At 36.6% G+C, this 18797-nt stretch overlaps 1 pseudogene; it reads right to left on the reverse strand.

Annotated features, from left to right (window-relative positions):
• Positions 1-14769: 14769 nt before the first annotated feature.
• Positions 14770-15346, reverse strand: LOC132296569 (AT-hook motif nuclear-localized protein 17-like; annotated as a pseudogene).
• Positions 15347-18797: the final 3451 nt, after the last annotated feature.

Below are 18797 nucleotides of genomic sequence, written 5' to 3' on the forward strand. Positions count from 1 at the left end.
ATTAATTAAAATTAAATTCCAAGGTTTATACAAAACATTCATACAAGCTGTATAAGTATATATAATCATCAATACAACACAAATATAATCCTAAGACACCCCCTACCTCAATTCGAGATGAAAATCTCAAAAGCTATCAAAACGAAACGGCTCTGAATCCAACGAAACTCCTAGGTTTTATCGGGGACAACACAATCTATATGAATCTCCAAGAATCCCCATGAAAATCCAAACTTGGCCTAAATCCCAAACTCAAAATTTGGTCAGAAATGGTTTCTAATAAGAGGTAATGGTAGAGCACGACAAGGCGAGCAACAAATGCAAAGGCCGAAGGATTTTCACTTAGGAAAAGTAGGTTAAAGGAGGAGAGAGAAGATGGCAGCTCCATGGGCATCCATGGCCGCCTTTGGTCATGCAAGGAGAGGAGGAAGAAGAAGAAAATCTGATTTTTCTTCTTTAAGGCACCTATTTATAGTAAATCACAAAAAGTGCCCCGAAAGGGCCCCGCCGGGTCTGGAAAAGTGGATTTTGAGCAAACGCGCTCAAATGACAAAAATCCGTGAATGAAAAAGATTTAAAATGAGAAAATATGAATAACAGAAGAAATGGCGTCAAAAACTGAGTCCCGAGCAAAACGTTATGCCCCGAACAAGTTCGGCGGCAACCGGGTCCAAAAACTCTAAAACTGGAGAAAAATGACCAGAACGGAATTCTATGAATTTACAAGTCAACAAAAAGTGAAAATGAATCCCGTACGAGGATCCAGGCTCCAGACGAGACATTTTGCAATAACTTTCGTTAATTGCATAATGGCCCTTACAAAAAGGGTTAACTGCGAAACTGCCCCAGAATGAAAATATCTTCCAAAAGATATTTTATTAGATGCCCCTAAAATAAAATATCTTCAAAAAATATTTATAACAAACACCACAAGAAATGAAATTAATTCCAAAGATTTATGCATCCATGCCCCTACAGGCACCGGGAGCAACCAGAGTACTTTCTTACAAAAGTAGAGATACGTATTTCGTGGAAACCACTCACGATAAGGATACGTGAAGTCAAAAACCAACTCCGAGCACAAGAAGTGGGGTTGTGCCAAAAACTGACAAACGGAGATAAGACGAAATAGGGAAAATGACAGAATAGGGAAAAGACGAAATAGCGCATAGTGTCCAAAAACGAAAAATGCAAAAATGACTCGATCTTCAAAGGAAGTTGTCAATTCATATGAAAGAGTCTCAGAAACAAATTCTGAGCACTCGAGATAACACTAAGCGACGAAAAACCATCCACAAAAAAGAAAAGACAAAGGAAAAAATTTATCCGCAAAATTTGAGGAAAAAGGGAAAAGGAAGAAAATGACCGGGTCATTACAATTCCGGATCCATGCAAAACATAAAAAAAATAGATCCACAATAACATTAAAAAAGATATTACTAGCCATAAAACAAAATAAATCCACAATATATATATTCAAGATCCATAAAATCTCAAGTTTTCTAAACAAAAACTAAAACCATGTAGTAGTACAAAAAATTGTTTCATCCTCTTCAAGATCCATTATTCAGTCTGTTAGTGGTTGTGGTGGTTCTTGTTAGTGTGACCACGTTGGTGGTGGCTGATATTGCCACTTGTTGTGGTGGCAGCTGCTGAAAATGAGAGTTTGTTGGAGGTGAAGGTGGCTGTTGATGCCAGTTTGGTGTGGTTTGCTGCTGTTGGGAATCTGATGGAAACTGTTGTTGGTGGAACCATAGTGGCAACTGCTGCTACTACTGAAATTGGAGGAACCATGGTGGTAGCTGCTTCTGATATTGGAGGAACAGTGGTGGCATCTATTGTTGGTACTACTTAAGCATCTTCTCAAGTTTATCCATCTTTTCCGCCATTTGTACATTTCTTTCTTTAGCAATTTCGGCCCTTTTCCTAGAAGCCTGATCACATGATAAGGAGGCACGTTGATGCTTTGGAGCCACGAAACTATGTCCGAATCCATGGCAATATCCCTTCCTTATGCCTAGTTGGTTTTGTATTATCTCAACATCATTTATGGTTGGACTCGTACCATCAGAATTTTGAGAATTTTATGTAGCTTTTTCTTTCATTGCATCATGTAAAATATTTAAGTTCACTATCAAATTAAAAGAATATGGCATAGGAATTGTAATGACCCAGATTTTTTGGATAAATTTTTTTCCAATGTCTTTTTTCTTCTGAGTTTGGTTTCTTGTCGATTAGTGTCATCTCGAGTGCTCTGAAATGATTTCTGAGACTCTTTTCTTTGGATTGATAACTCCCTTTGAGGACTAAGTCATTTCCATATTTTCACTTTTTAGACACTATTCACTTTTCGTCCTTTTCCCTATTTCATCTTTTTCCCTATTTTGTCTTTTCCCCATTGTCACTTTGTTGGCATAACCACACTTCTTGTGTTCGGAGTTAGTTTTTGACTTCACGTACCTTTATCTTGAATGGTTTCCATGAAGAACGTATCTTTACTTTCATAAGAAAGTATTCTGGTTGCTCCCGGTGTCCATAGGGGTATGGATGCAAAGTTCTTTGGGAACTTTTTCCTTTCTTGGGGTATTTTTCGTAAATATCTTTTGAAAATATTTTATTTCAGGGGTTTTTAAGAAAAAAAATTTTGAAAGATATTTTCATTCTGGGCCATTAGTGCAGTTTTGACTTTTTGAAGGGGCCATTATGCAATAAATGAAAGTTATTGCTAAATGTCTTATTTTGAGCCTGGATCCTTGTACGGGATTCATTTTCATATTTCATCGAGTCGTGGACTCTTAGAATTTTCTCCTGATCGATGTTTTCCAGTTTCATGGTTTTTTGCCCTAATTTGCGCCAAACTTGTTTGGGGCATAACTTCCTGTTCGGGACTCGATTTTCGACACCGTTTCTTCCGTTGTTCTTATTTTCTCATTTTGAATCTTTTTCATTTATGGAGTTTTGCCATTTGAGCTCGTTTGCTCAAATTTCACTTTTTCCGGACACGGCGGGGCCCTTTAGGGACCCTTTTAGGGTTTTTTATAAATAGGAGCACGAGAATATATCAGATTTTTCTCTCTCTCTCTCTCCTCTCTTTTGGCCAGATCTCATGGCTACCATGCTTCTCTCTTCTTTTCCGGTCACTTCCCTTGGATGAAAAGGTGTAGTGCCTTAGTGTTTACTGTTCCCCTCGACGTGCTCTTCCTTTCCCCCTTATTAGATTTCTGTTTTGGCCATTTCTTGAGTTTGGGTTTGAGGTCAAGATGTGTTTTTGATAGGTCTTTCTTTGGATTCTTGTTCGTGGTGTTGTCCCCGACAAAACCTATAAGTTTTGTCGGATTCGGAGCACATTCATTTTGGTGGGGATTAGAGATTTCATCTCAAATTGAGGTAGGGAATGTTTTAGGATTATTTGTCTGTTGTATTGTGTGTTTGCCATGATTATACAACATATATGTATGCCTTGTATCAAATCTAGAAAGTTAGTAATTTTTATTTCTTTGTATAAGATTTAAAATTTATGATGATATATAACTTTGATTTGAATTGTGGCATGCTAGAAAGTATAGTTTTAATATGTTTGTTAACATATACTAAATTGGGATTAATTAAATAAGAATTGCACTTTTTAATTAATATTTATCTTTTGTGAAAGATTAAAGTTCATGGCCATAACTTGTATGAAATTGAGTTGTATTATGCTTCTAAATTAAGTTTTGACATGTTAGTTAACATACTTTAATTTGAGAGCATTTGGTTGAATTTGAAATTCTAGAGACTTTAATTAAATGAATTAATTAAAATCATTTTTTTTGGTTTCATTCGCCTAATTAAGCTTTTGAATGCATATATGTAATGACCATGATTTGTCCTTTAACATATATTAAAAGGAGGCCATTTGGAAACGAATTGAAATCTAAAGAGTTTAATTATTTTGATTTAATTAAATTCTATATTGTTTATCTATAGATTTAATCATGTTTTAGAAGTTCCTTCTATGTTGAGATCATGGATTTGGACTTGTTGAGTATTCACTTGATTATGTTTTTAACATTGAAAAGCATTGTTGTTAAATTTATATTCATGAGAACATGTTTCTAATATGAATATATTGTTGACTTGTGATTTTATAGCATTGTGAATATGAAATGCTTATTATGCACTATTGTGAGTTAAATTGCTAACTTGTTACTATGTAGTAGTAATATGCATAAGTTGTGAACTTATTTGGTATATTTTGGATTCTCTTGGGACATTGTTGTTACATGTGAGATGGCTAGAGTTTGGCTCTAGTGCGGGAGGTATGAGTTCTTCCCAATTGAGATAGTGCGCACTTAGGGTGGTTTTCCCTGCGAGTTAGTGCCCGGAATAACCATCAAGGTCTCGGCAGAATTCCAAGCATGATGTCCAAGTCTTCCACTATTTGTTTTCGCATTCAATTCCAAGTTTGCAATCATGTTTATATTGTGACTTGTGGTTTTGGCTATTGGCGATTTGATGTTGTTAGGTACATCTATACTAAATTGTTATATTTAGTTGATCTCACACTTTTAGATTTCTAGTTGATTGTCTAGAGAATCTATGTCTTGATGTGTGGTATTAGATATTCTAATTATACTAAATTGCTATATTTAGTTGATTTCGCATTTTTGATTTTAAGTTGATTACTTGGAAAATCTACATCTAGCTGCTTTGTGTAAGCATGTTTCTATATAGTTGTTTTGTGTAAGCATGTTTCTATCTAGTTGCTTCGTGTAGGCATGTTTCTATCTTGTTGCTTTGTGTAAGCATGTTATATCGTGTTGCTATGTGTAACATGCTCTTGTGTTGTTAAAATTGCATAAAGGATGTGTTTTATGCTAGTAATGATCCTAGGTAGCTAGGATGCTCCCTGAGTCTCACCTTTGACATAGACGTTAGGTGGAATGAACCACAATGATTAAATCATGGAAAATTGTAAAACGTAGGTCGATGCATGCTCATTTCCTATGAGTAGCTTTATGTTGCTCACCCCTACGTTATTGGGGCATATTTTAGGTACAGGGCACGAGATTGGTGAGTTGCACATGCTTTGGGTGAATTACAGTATTGAAATTTCTTTGGAGGCTTTCTTGTTCACATGCAAGTGTTAGCATGTTTAGTTTTGTCTATGAAATGTAATTTTCCTAACTTGGAGGTTTGACATGTCAAATGTTGTAAATGAATTGTAATAACACCGTAGGCCATTGTAACATGTTTAAATGTTGTTTTTACACTGGCGTGTATGTTCACATCTCCACACACTTGCACATAATGCAATTTGATCATGCAATGGGGGATCCATTTGAGACTTAGGAAAATTTCTTTCATTTTGTTCATAGCAGGCCCATTTGCACATTTTCGAGTCATTTCGGTCGACCAAAATGGCATTTCGGTCGACCGAACCCCTTTGAATTTGTTTGAACTTAAAAGAAAACACTATCTTCAGTAGGCTTTTGCACTGTTTGGAGTCATTTCGGTCGACCAATGGCTCATTTCGGTCGACCGAAGCAACCAACACCTTCCTTCATGTTTTTCAGCTCTCAGCATGTCCATTTTGGTTGTCCGATAGGTCATTTCGGTCGACCAAAATAGCTAGATCCCGAGAGTAGTTTCAGTTCAGTTTTAACACTGTTTTTCTGACTTTGAATGAGTATAACTCCTTCGTTTTAAATCCAAATGGGGTGATTCTTAAGCCTAAATTCATGGATTTTGAGTCAGATTTCCAATGGGACCAATCCTATATTTAGATTCCAAATATAGTGGGAGTTATTTCTATTTTAGTGAAGTAGTGTCAACTTTTACTTCAACCGGGATAGGGCATTTTGAGGGATTCATGTCCAATGTTCTTAGAACCTCTTAGAAAGCTGTGAAATGATTAGATTAGGTTTTTTTTCACTTTATTTGACTTGTTTAGAGTTAAGTTTCTCCTTTTAATGGTGAGTTGACCATTTTGCCCCTTGGTTTACGATTTTTGCCCGTTTTGACCCTTGTTTTCGCTTTCATTCTCTTTGAGCTTCGTGACTTTATGGAAGGTCACATTAGTGTCCTAGAGATGGTTTGTATCTCTAAAGACTTTGGTTTCATCTTTTGCTTCCGCATTCAGATCCGTTATCAGATTAACTTTCGGTTCATCACTGATGCACTGGGTTGAAAAACTTGGGCCGTCACAGGTGATATCAGAGCTCCTTGGTTTGAATACCTTGGATGACGGGATTTGGGTGCATATCATGCTTTTATTGCCATACTCTATGTGTTTATATGCTTCATGATAACATGTTTTGGTTTGATAACATGTTTATGTGCGTACGTGTTGTATGTGGTATGCTATTTGTTTAGCTTTTTTTAATTTTAATGTAAAGAGCATGATATATGATGTGTGCTAGATTAGAATTATAAATGCATAATTGTGTTGCATATTTGGCATGACACGGGATTGGTCATTGAGGCACGAGTTGAGGTTGATGGTGATTGTAGTCACAGTCTCGTGATAGTGTAGGTTGTTGTCGACCTAGCATTGGTTTTGAGGTAGGTGAATGGTCACCTTTTTGTTTAGGCTCTCATAAGATGAGTCATTTGGCGTTACCATAGTGGTGGATTTGTTGGTTTTGGGCCATTATGAGGGTATGGACCTCTTAGGATCATCGATTGTTCGTAATGATTCCTTTGGGATTGCATTTTTCATGGGCGGGTACGTTATGGGTGGGTGCATGGCACTGTCATGCTACCGTACTGGCTAGCTACAAGTGTAGTTCAGATGGAATCAGGGTTGGTTTTTGTTTTGATAGGCATTGTCCTTTTGATCGATGATGATGATGGTTGTTTTGAGGATCAGTCGTTGTGATTGATTTGGTTGTTGTTAGTATGGCTGTAGTTGCCATTTTCTTTGAGGAGTTCTTGCGTGATGACGCTTTTGGGATTGAGTCGATTGATTGATGTTTCGGGTAGTGAGAGCACTACACTATTAGTGTCACTTGTAGTGTCACCTCTGGATTCGGAGTTAGATTGTTAAAGTCTCACGGTTGTGGTAAGGGCTAATGTTTTTTTGGAGACAGGTTGTTGTCGCATTGGTTTTGGAGACAGTTTATAACTAAGAATTGTCCTTTTTTTTCTTAGACACTCTAGGACACGGTGTCCATAGGGTTCATTGTCGCATCATTTTATCTTATGCAGTTTCGTTTACTACCATGTTAGTAGTATGATTTATTTTATTGTGATGCATGAGTAGGTGGAGGTCTATCCATATTACCTTCTTGTTGTGTGGCATTAGCATGCCTTCTTTATATGCTTAGAGATACCATGTTGTTACTGTACTTTTATGACATGCTTTTGTGCTTACGTGGAGACGTGATGCATGTACCCTTGATTTTATCTATGTGAGTAGATTTTTTTCCTGGTAGTTGCATTCCTTTTCATATGCATTACTTCCAGGTTTGGTTTTCCCTTTTATTTTCCCCTCGGCAGCATGTAGTGTGTGTGTGGGTTTCCGTAAGGGTTTCGTTGTGAACTTCCTTGTAGAGGAGTTGTCAAATCTATTTTGTCTTGAGCTGTCAGCTTCCTTAAAGTGGGAAGGATGCTCCATTTTTTGTGTTTGTTATATCGACACCTGAGGGAGGATAAGGTTTTTTCTCTTTTCTTGGTTCTTGTTAGGAACTTCACAAGGAGTGAGTCTCTTCCCTCCGTTGCATTGTGCACTGTTTTGGGGTTGGTTGGTCCATGAGGATCATCGTTGTTGTCTTGAGCCCTCGGTAAGGATTTGATGTATTTTGGTCGACTTACTTCCATGTAGGGGGTGAAGTCTTTGACCTTGTTGTCTTTCGTTTTAGAGATGAAGCCATGGTATGGTCCTTTTTAGGACTGGGGGTTCCCTTTCTTTTGTGTCTTCGTTGGGGAGTTTTGCCATGGTTGTTGACGGAGTTGTGGTGCTCAGAGTGAGTTGATTGGTATGGGATCATTTTATGGGGACTTGTGTCCATACCATTGAGGATTTGTTTGATTCGAGAGGTGAGCTCGATGCTCTTTTGAGAATGTCTTTTGGAGACTTGTTTTTGTTTTGGAGGCCTTGATGTGGTTGACTCTTAGGAAGAGTTTTGGAGGATCACTGTTAAATATGGCTTGTTGTGGAGTTTTCTTGTCCTAGTTACGACTAGGCGTAATTTTGAGGAATTGTTGTTCCAGTGATTGTTCTTGGATTAAAGTTGAGGGATTTTAATTTAGCTTGGTGTTGCCAAGCACAGTGTTGAGAGATTCATTTGGTGACCCTAGTTGTTGGCATTTTGATGTGTGTGCCACTTGGTGGACTTGTATTCTGAGGATTTAGTTATCCATGATAGGGAGGTGGATCTGATGTTTGATCATGGTGATTGGTCTTATAATTGATCTGTTTCAGGGAGAAATGTAGAACTTTCGATGAAATGTCTTAAGGTGAGGTTCGTTTTGATTTTGGAGGTCTTGATTCACTTTTCAGGTTTTAGATTCTTGATTGACGTTGTTGGTAGTAGCATTTTGAGACATTAGAGATGTTGGTTTTACTATATTAAGGATTTAAGGCCGTAAGCATAATGGTGCCTATGACATTGTTGTTAGAGTTTAGGATTGACCAGGATGGTCCGGAACGTCTTTGGACCATATTTTAACTCTCATAGATGCTTGGTTTCCACATTGCTTTTGGCCATGATCGTTTTGCGTCATTGATGTCGTTTGTATCGAGAGGTTTCATGGGTAGACCTAGTGGGGGGCAGGTTATGAATTAGTACCTTATACTATCATGCTATCATACAAAGTTGTGTGTTATGGACGAGCGCTAGTTGCCGTCGATGCTACCTTACTGACGAGTAAGTGTGGGCGGGCACTAGGCACTGTCATTGCTACCATATTTTTGAGTATGTCGTAGGTGGGTTCTGGGTGCTATTCATACTGCCACGTTGTCTTTGTTCTGTACCTTGATTTGATCTGTGATGATCTTGGAGTTCATTTGGTAGTTGTTTATGGATCGGTTTGGGGGTTCATCAGGAGGAATGCTTACGATTGCTATTTTCTATTCTTTTGTCTAACCTTGGGTTCAGTGTGTGAGTTCTGACTTGTCGTGTGGCCATACGGTCACTTTTCCTTTGAAAGGTTGTTTTGTCGTGAGCACGTGGGTGCAAATGACATTGGTTTGGGGGTTTCCTTTCAGCTTTGATGTCGCTGGTGTGGCGTGTTGTGTGGGGTACTCGAAGATGTACTCTGTAGTTATCCTGGTTTCGCCTTTTTGTTTTGTTGGGGCTGGATTTCGGGGACAAAATCCCTTTAAGGCGGGAAGGTTGTAATGACCAGGATTTTTCGGATAAATTTTTTTCTGTTGTCTTTTTCCTTCTGAGTTTAGTTTCTTGTCGATTAGTGTCATCTCGAGTGCTCTGAAATGATTTCTGAGACTCTTTTCTTTGCATTGACACTTCCTTTGAGGACCGAGTCATTTCCATATTTTCACTTTTTAGATACTATTCACTTTTCGTCCTTTTCCCTATTTCGTCTTTTTCCCTATTTTGTCTTTTCCCCATTGTCACTTTGTTTGCATAACCACACTTCTTGTGTTCGGAGTTGGTTTTTGACTTCACGTACCTTCATCTTGAATGGTTTCCATGAAGAACGTATCTTTACTTTCGCAAGAAAGTACTTTTGTTGCTCTTGGTGTCCATAGGGGTATGGATGCAAAGTTCTTTGGGAACTTTTCCTTTTTTGGGGTGTTTTTCGTAAATATCTTTTGAAGATATTTTATTTAAGGGGTTTTTAAGAAAATATTTTTTGGAAGATATTTTCATTCTGGGCCATTAATGCAGTTTTCACTTTTTGGAGGGGCCATTGTATAATTAATGAAAGTTATTGCTAAATGTCTTGTTTTGAGCCTAGATCCTCGTACGGGATTCATTTTCACTTTTTGTCGAGTCGTGGACTCTTAGAATTTCCTCCTGGTCGATGTTTTCCAGTTTCATGGTTTTTGGCCCCAGTTTGCGCCAAACTTGTTTAGGGCATAACTTCCTGCTCGGGACTCAATTTTTTGACGCTGTTTCTTTGGTTGTTCTTATTTTATCATTTTGAATCTTTTTTGTTTTCGGAGTTTTTCCGTTTGAGCGCGTTTGCTCAAATTTCACTTTTCCGGACCCGTCGGGGCCCTATCGGGACACTTTTAAGGTTTTTCTATAAATAGGAGCACTTAAAAAGAAAATATCAGATTTCTCTCTCTCTCTCTCTCTCTTGGCCGGATCTCATGGCAGCCATCGCTGCCATGCTTCTCTCTTCTTTTCCAGTCACTTCCCTTGGTTGAAAAGGTGTAGTGCCTTAGTGTTTATCGTTCCCCTCGACGTGCTCTTCCTTTCCCCCTTATTAGATTTCAGTTTTGGCCATTTCTTGAGTTTGGGTTTGAGGTCAAGATGTGTTTTTGATTGGGCTTTCCTCGGATTCTTGTTCGTGGTGTTGTCCCCGACAAAACCTATAAGTTTCGTCGGATTCGGAGCACATTCATTTTGGTGAGGATTTGAGATTTCATCTCAAATTGAGGTAGAGAATGTTTTAGGATTATTTGTGTGTTGTATTGTGTGTTTGCCATGATTATACAACATATATCTATGCCTTCTATCAAATCTAGAAAGTTAGTATTTTTATTTCTTTGTATAAGATTTAAAATTCATGATGATATATAACTTTGATTTGAATTGTGGCATGCTAGAAAGTATAGTTTTAATATGTTTGTTAACATATATTAAATTGGGATTAAGTAAATAAGAATTGCACTTTTTAATTAATATTTATCTTTTGTGAAAGATTAAAGTTCATGGCCATACCTTGCATGAAATTGAGTTGTATTATGCTTCTAAATTAAGTTTTGACAAGTTAGTCAACATACTCTAATTTGAGAGCATTTGGTTGAGTTTGAAATTCTAGAGACTTTAATTAAATGAATTAATTAAAATCATTTTTTTGGTTTCATTGGCCTAATTAAGCATTTGAATGTATATATGTAATGACCATGATTTGTCCTTTAACATATATTAAATGGAGGCCATTTGGAAACGAATTGAAATCTAGAGAGTTTAATTATTTCGATTTAATTAAATTCTATCTTGTTTATCCATAGATTCAATCATGTTTTAGAAGTTGCTTCTATGTTGAGATTATGGATTTGGACTTGTTGAGTATTCACTTGATTATGTTTTAAGCATTGAAAAACATTATTGTTAAATTATATTCATGAGAACATGTTTCTAATATGAATATATTGTTGACTTGTGATTTCATAGTATTGTGAATATGAAATGCTTATTATGCACTATTGGGAGTTAAATTGCTAACTTGTTACTATGTAGTAGTAATATGCATAAGTTGTGAACTTATTTGGTATATTTTGGATTCTCTTGGGACATTGTTGTTACTTGTGAGATGGCTAGAGTTTGGCTCTAGTGCGGGAGGTATGAGTTCTCCCCAATTGAGATAGTGCGCACTTAGGGTGGTTTTCCCTGTGGGTTAGTTCCCGGAATAACCAATGAGGTCTCGGCAGAATTCCGAGCGTTATGTCCAAGTCTTCCACTATTTGTTTTCGCATTCAATTCCAAGTTTGCAATCGTATTTATATTGTGACTTGTGGTTTTGGCTATTGGTGATTTGATGTTGTTAGTTACATCTATACTAAATTGTTATATTTAGTTTGAACTCACACTTTTAGATTTCTAGTTGATAGTCTAGAGAATCTATGTCTTGATGTGTGGTATTAGATATTCTAATTATACTAAATTCATATATTTAGTTGATTTCGCATGTTTTAATTTTAAGTTAATTACTTAGAAAATCTACATCTAGTTGCTTTGTGTAAGCATGTTTCTATCTAGTTGCTTTGTGTAAGCATGTTTCTATCTAGTTTCTTCGTGTAGGCATGTTTCTATCTTGTTGCTTTGTATAAGCATATTATATCGTGTTGCTATGTGTAGCATGCTCTTGTGTTGTTGAAATTGCATAAAGGATGTGTTTTATGCTAGTAATGATCCTAGGTAGCTAGGATGCTCCCTGAGTCTCACCTTTGACATAGATGTTAGGTGGAATGAACCACAATGATTAAATCATACAAAATTGTAAAATGTAGGTTGATACATTCTAATTTCCTACGAGTAGCTTTATATTGCTCACCCTATGTTACTTGGGCATATTTCAGGTATAGGGCACGAGATTGGTGGGTTTCACATGCTTTGGGTGAATTGCAGTATTGAAGTTTCTTTGGAGGCTTTTTTGTTCACATGCAAGTGTTAGCATGTTTAGTTTTGTCTATGCAATGTAATTTTCCTAACTTGGAGGTTTGACATGTCAAATGTTTTAAATGAATTGTAATAAGGCCATAGGCCATTGTAACATGTTTAAATGTTGTTTTTACACTTGCGTGTAGACACACTTGCACATAATGCAATTTGATCATGTAATAGGGGATCCATTTGAGACTTTGGAAAATTTCCTTCATTTTGTTCATAGCAGGCCCATTTGCACATTTTCGAGTCATTTCAGTCGACCAAAATGCCATTTCGGTTGGCCGAACCCCTTTGAATTTGTTTGAACTTAAAAAAAAACACCATTTCCAGTAGGTTTTTGCACTGTTTGGAGTTATTTCGGTCGACCATAGCAACCAGCACCTTCCTTCATGTTTTTCAGCTCTTAGCATGTCCATTTCGATCGTCTGATAGGTCGTTTTGGTCGACCGAAATAGCTAGATCCCGAGAGTAGTTTCAGTTCAGTTTCAGCACTATTCTTCCGACTTTGAATAACCATAACTCCTTCGTTTTAAATCCAAATGGGGTGATTCTTGGGCCCAAATTCATGGATTTTGAGTCATCTTTCGAATGGTACCAATTCCATCTTCAGATTCAAAATACAGTAGAATTTATTCCTATTTTAGTGAAGTAGTATCAGTTTTCACTTCAACTGGGATAGGGCATTTTGAGGGATTCATGTCCAATGTTCTTAGAACCTCTTGGAATGTTGTGAAATGATTAGATTAGGTTGTTTTCACTTTTTTTTGACTTGTTTAGAGTCAAGTTTCTCCTTTGAATGGTGAGTTGACCATTTGCCCCTTGGTTCACGGTTTTTTCCCGTTTTGACCCTTGTTTTCGTTTTCATTCTTTTTGAGCTTCATGACTTCATGGAAGGTCACATTGGTGTCTTAGAGATGTTTTATATCTCTAAAGACTTTGGTTTTATCTTTTGCTTCCGTATTTGGATCCGTTATTGGATCAACTTTCGGTTTATCACTGACGCACCGGGTTGAAAAACTTGGGCTGTCACAGGAATAAATCATGTGCAAGCTAGAATACTAAACTTAATTGAGAGAAATATTTTGTTTTTAATAGCTAGGGATCTAATCTCCTTGGAAACATGTTTTCTCTTATCAGTTTTGGAAACATGTAGTTGAGGATTGTCTCTTAGCAGACCTCTTTGTTTTCCTTTTCCAGCTATGAAATTTCAACAAGATGTCAGCCATGATATTTTTGCAGTGTGTGATGTCTCTGTGTTTTCCTTTTCCAGCTATGAAATTTCAACTGGTTTTGAATCAAATTCAATATTGGCCCTTCCACTCAATGATTGGTTCAATCCTAAATCTCTATTTGATTTGCTTTGTTTCCTTTAGAAATATGTGGGTTTGTAAACTCACCCTCTCTGCATTATAAATCTTAAATGACGTAAATATACAACAAATCCTCATATATAGTAATAACATGAACCAAACAAATAAACATATAATACAGCTATTAAATGCTAATAAAAGATATCAACAGGTATTATTTAAAGAAACATCCACAACCAAAATTTGGTAAATAAAAAATTCTATACAAACAAAATATGAACTTTATGTAAAACATCAAATCAAGATAAAAAAATCATAAACTCACAAACTTAAATAGAATATAGATTAAAAAATAGGGTAAAGTGCAAAAAAACCCCTTCAACTATTGGCCATGAAGCAGAAAACCCCCCTGATCTACTAATTTGGCATATAACCCCCTTGAACTAACCAATTTGGTGCAATTAACCCCGTTTGGTGATAAGCCAGTTGAATATGACCGTAAAGATGCACATGATGGGTCTCGTGACTACCCAAATTTCTTTAAATGACCATACAACCCTTTAAGCTAAGTGAATCAAATGACATATATACCCCTATTATTGTCTAGTCCTGGAATAGTGGTCGAGCCGCAACCAAACAAGGCCCAAGTATCTGTTGTATCCTATTGTAAAGCCCAAAACACAATATACAATCCAAAAAATGATAAAAAATAAAAATAAAAATACAGATCCAAAATCGAGCAAGAGGGGTCAGTTGTGAAGAGCTCGTTCGTGATGGAGGGGTCGACTGTGAAGAGGTCGTCCGGTGAGGGTTCAGCCGTAATGGTTTGATAAGCGATGGAAGAAGAAGCTCAGCTGTGAGATTGTGGCGCGGCACGGCGTGACGCGGCTTGGCGGGATGGAACGGCAATGGCTTGCGGCAATTCTGAAATCAACAGGTATGAGGGTAGAGAGAGAATGGGCGATTATCAGTCGGCCATAATTGCCCTTTGCCTCAGCCACGCCTGAAATTATGTCATCGCCACCACTACAGTAGATCGATTTATTGACGATGATTTGGTAACCACCTGCAAATCAAGACCGGTGGTCATGTTGTGCGTTCTTGGCTTTCAATTTGAGGTTTAGATTTGGTGGTCGTGGTGGTGGTTGTCTCGCAGTGTCGATTAGGACCCGCAGTCACTGCCACCTCTTCAACTTTAGCTTCAGCTTCATCGCCGCCAGAATAACCAGTGGCTCCATCGCTGAATGAATCCAGTTTATCATATTGGGGAACACCGTCGCAGAGAAAGAAAGCATGTCAAAACGGCTATGGAATGTGACTGTAGCTTTGGGAGTGGCCGATGGTTGTTTGAGAGTCACATTCGTCATAGTGCCTGAACCGGTGAGAACACAAAGACCCATATTCCTTTTCTGGCAAAACCGTGACATGGCGTCGACCATATCGACGCTGCCGGTAACCTCGAGCACGTGCGAGCTCATAAAAGGCTCAGTGTCGCGGGTTATGATGATGGGTGGTTTGGGATTCGTTCTTGGAACTAGGAGGCCGTCCTCTAGCGCGACGAACCATCTTGATAGTGGTTCTATCGCCGCCTCTTATGGTGGGTGTGATGGCGCCACCCGGACAACGGCTGTCGGCTTCCTTGGAAGTTTGGGTGAGTTGGAAGTGATTGTGGTGGTGGAAATTGTGGGTCTGGTTGAGCTTGGTGAACATGTTGTTTGGGCGATCCTTTTCTTCTACGCATTCGCCTTTCATCTTCTCTTTATCTCTCTAAATCAATATCAAATTGTATATAAATATCTCTATCAGACAATATATTCAAAGGGTTGGCCAGTGTCAGACCATGGTCATAAGGTTACTTTTTGTTGCTAAAAATTTAACTGAAACGACGTAGTTTTTATAAGGGGTAAAATTATCTTTCACTATTTCCGTTTACACCAATTGGCCGAAGATCTGACATTGGGGGTTAATTGCACCAAATTCAGTAGTTCAAGGAGGCAAATTGTAGTTCAGGGGGATTACTTGCACATGGCCAATAGTTGAAGGGGTTTTTTTGCACTTTACCCTAAAAAATATGACAAAATGTGGTAAATAACACTATGATTAAAGTAAACAAACAAGTAGTGTTATTATATTTTTATACAAATTGTACATATCAATGTCTCATGTCTAACTTTACACTGCAAAATACATGTCCTGTTAAGTTGAGACTGACTATTGGAAATAAATTAATCTCTGTATCTAGACATTAGTTCGATGTCACCTAAAATCCCATCTTTAATTTCTTTCTCTTGTAACAACTTTTACACAATAATAATAATAATAAAAAGCATAACATTCTGTTTTGTTTCTGAAAAATAGTGAATAAATGATTTTCCCTGCGTTTTCTTTGCAGCCAAACAGAGCACAATAGTATTTCTCATCATAATATATAGAGTCAAAAGCCAATTTCATCTACCAAACAGCATATTGCAATTATATAAACATAACTAAAAAAATATATCCAAGAGAAAACACCAGAACAAACAACTGTTAGATCTAAGAAAGAAGAACAACTATCAGATCCACAATTCTGGATCTACAACCTTCTTCCATCTCTCTATGAAAAAGTTCCAACCTTAGGGAAGCCGGAAACAAGGAAGGGGAGGGAGTAGAGAGCACTAGAGAGAGAAAGTACTTGTGAGTGTTCTTTTTGCTCATTTTCCGAACATTTCTTTAGCTTCTTGAATCATAAATTTTGGTCCTAGATTCAATAAATTCGGTTATTCAGTCAGCAATTCTTCCATATTCTCTCCTTCAAGAAACAAGAAGAGAGACAAAGTTGTGATAGTCTTCTTGCTGTTTATTTTTTGATAATTTCTTTAGCTTTTCCCATCATCAATTTCTTTCTTAGATTCATCTAAAGATAATTATTCAGTCCATAATTCTTGCATCATTTTATAAACAAGTCTTGATCTTAGAGAAGACAGAAACAAGGAGAAAGAGAGAGATGTGTGAGTGTTTTTTGCTGTTCATTTTTTATCATTTCTTTAGCTTTTTCATTCATTAATTTCTTTCCTAGAGTCATCTAAATTCGATTATTCAGTCCACAATTCTTTCCCGGCATGATTAATTTGAATTCTTTCTAATCTCCCTGATTTTTCTTTTAGGTGAATTAGTCACATATGTGTGTGTCTAAAATTCTTTTCTTGATTTTCTGTTGATTTCTTTGAAGTATCTATGGAGGCTGTATCAAATTTATGGAAAAGTGGTGGCCAAAAAATTTGATGGTTGCAATTCAGCCTAATGCAATTAATCAAACTTATGGACTCATTAATTTTGATGGATTTATGTCCGACATATAGATTATAGGTTTGTTGAGAATGAATCAAAACGTACCATTAGTAGAAAACTTGATTGTTTTTTAGTTCAATGATTTTTCTAGGAAAGGTAGAATATATATATTAATCTTTAGCAATTTTATTTTGCTTCTGGTTACATGGTTTTCTACTAGTAATGAGAGATATTACTACAATTTCCTTAGAACAAAGTTATGGGTTTAGGTTTGTATGATTTGTCATCAAAGTTGCATAATAACCACCAAACTATGAGCATAAGTGTGTAAATTGTGTACCTTTTTGTTAGTTATTGAATTTAAAATAATTTGGTACCACCTAACTAGGATCAATACAAATTATTCTGATTATATTTAGAGCAGAATAGAAAAATCTATCAAACCTAAACACCAATAATAGAAAATATGAGCAGAATGTACCAAGTACCCTCTTTGTCACATGGCCCCAACATTTCAACAAGTTATTCCCATTATATTTATTTATTTTTTAAACATAAAATGCAATGAATGAAAACCATACTTCATCCGCAACAACTCCCCACCTCTATTTGTGCATAAAAAATCAAGAATGGTCACCTAAAGGCATGTGACCCCCTATAAACCACAAAAATGGTCACTTAAAGGCATGTGATCCCCTATAAACCGCAAAAATATTATGAGATCCAAATTTCATAATCCAACATGCTATCTTATAGTTAACTTACAAAATTCCTCTTAGCTTTCTCGTGTGCCCATCCACCTTGTTCCTTAAAATGTGTGTCCTTGTACAAAGGAATAGCAGGATCCTTATCCCTTTCACCGTCTTCATCTTCTTGGCTCTGCCTTTCTTTAAGTTTAACCTGCAGTAAAAAGTAATAGTGACCATAAGACAAATATATGGTTTAGAACGTAGAATATAAAATAAAAAAATTATAATTATTGTTTCATATATTACGCACATAAGCATCGTAACGTCTAACGAAGGACATTGATCTAGAATAATGGGGAACCTTATTCTTGGAACGACTTTCTTTGTTTTTTCCACTTATTTCCTAAGTAGTAATTCAAACAATATTACAAGTTAGGAAACCTAAATAGCTAGTGAATGAAGTTATTATATTAAATAGTAAAAAACAAGTAGTTAAGAAATTGAAGCTGAAATTTTGGTGACATCCACGTAACACACAATATTTGCCAAACAGCATTACCAATACCATTATATGGATGGCAGCGTGCATTCTCAATCGGAAGATACTCTTGAAAATGACACATCAATTTATATCTATATTTCCTCAACGTGCTAGAAATTTCCTTATTTACTCGCTAAAAATCAATGTCGTTCGCATATGCATACACTCCAAAGACCTCCTTTATATGTAAAATTAAGGTAAGCTATAATTTGTAACCAATTGTACCAGTAACCTCTTATTTATTTTTAACAAAAGAAACATTAAATAATGGTTATCATTACCTTCAAATGGTCATAGCAGACCTCTTTCTCAAATTCTGGAACACCCTCCATGTTTTATACTTTAGAAGGGCTTCGGTATCTCGTGTATTAACGCCAACATCAGCCATCCATAATTTGTTATTTAAACCAACAGGTTTTCAAGTTTGGGGGTACATTTTGGTATTGCATTTTTGCTTGCATGTGCTAACTTATTCATGTAAGTTAGTAAATTTAATTTTTGGGAAACAATGATCTTGTAATCTTGGAACTTGTTGGAGATTAAAGTATGTGTTTAATACTTTGTGTATAGAGGAAAATGATAGTTTTGAAACTAAAGAAAAATCTAAAATGATCATGTGATTCAAATTGATTTGAATAAATGCTTCAATTAGATTTTCGTCGGATTTCATGCTCTTCTATGCTTCACACTTCATAGATGCACA

This window comes from Cornus florida, unplaced genomic scaffold, assembly GCF_030987335.1.
Source record: "Cornus florida cultivar Cherokee Brave unplaced genomic scaffold, ASM3098733v1 CherokeeBrave_3.0.0_Hap2_Chr02, whole genome shotgun sequence".
Classification (NCBI taxonomy): domain Eukaryota; kingdom Viridiplantae; phylum Streptophyta; class Magnoliopsida; order Cornales; family Cornaceae; genus Cornus; species Cornus florida.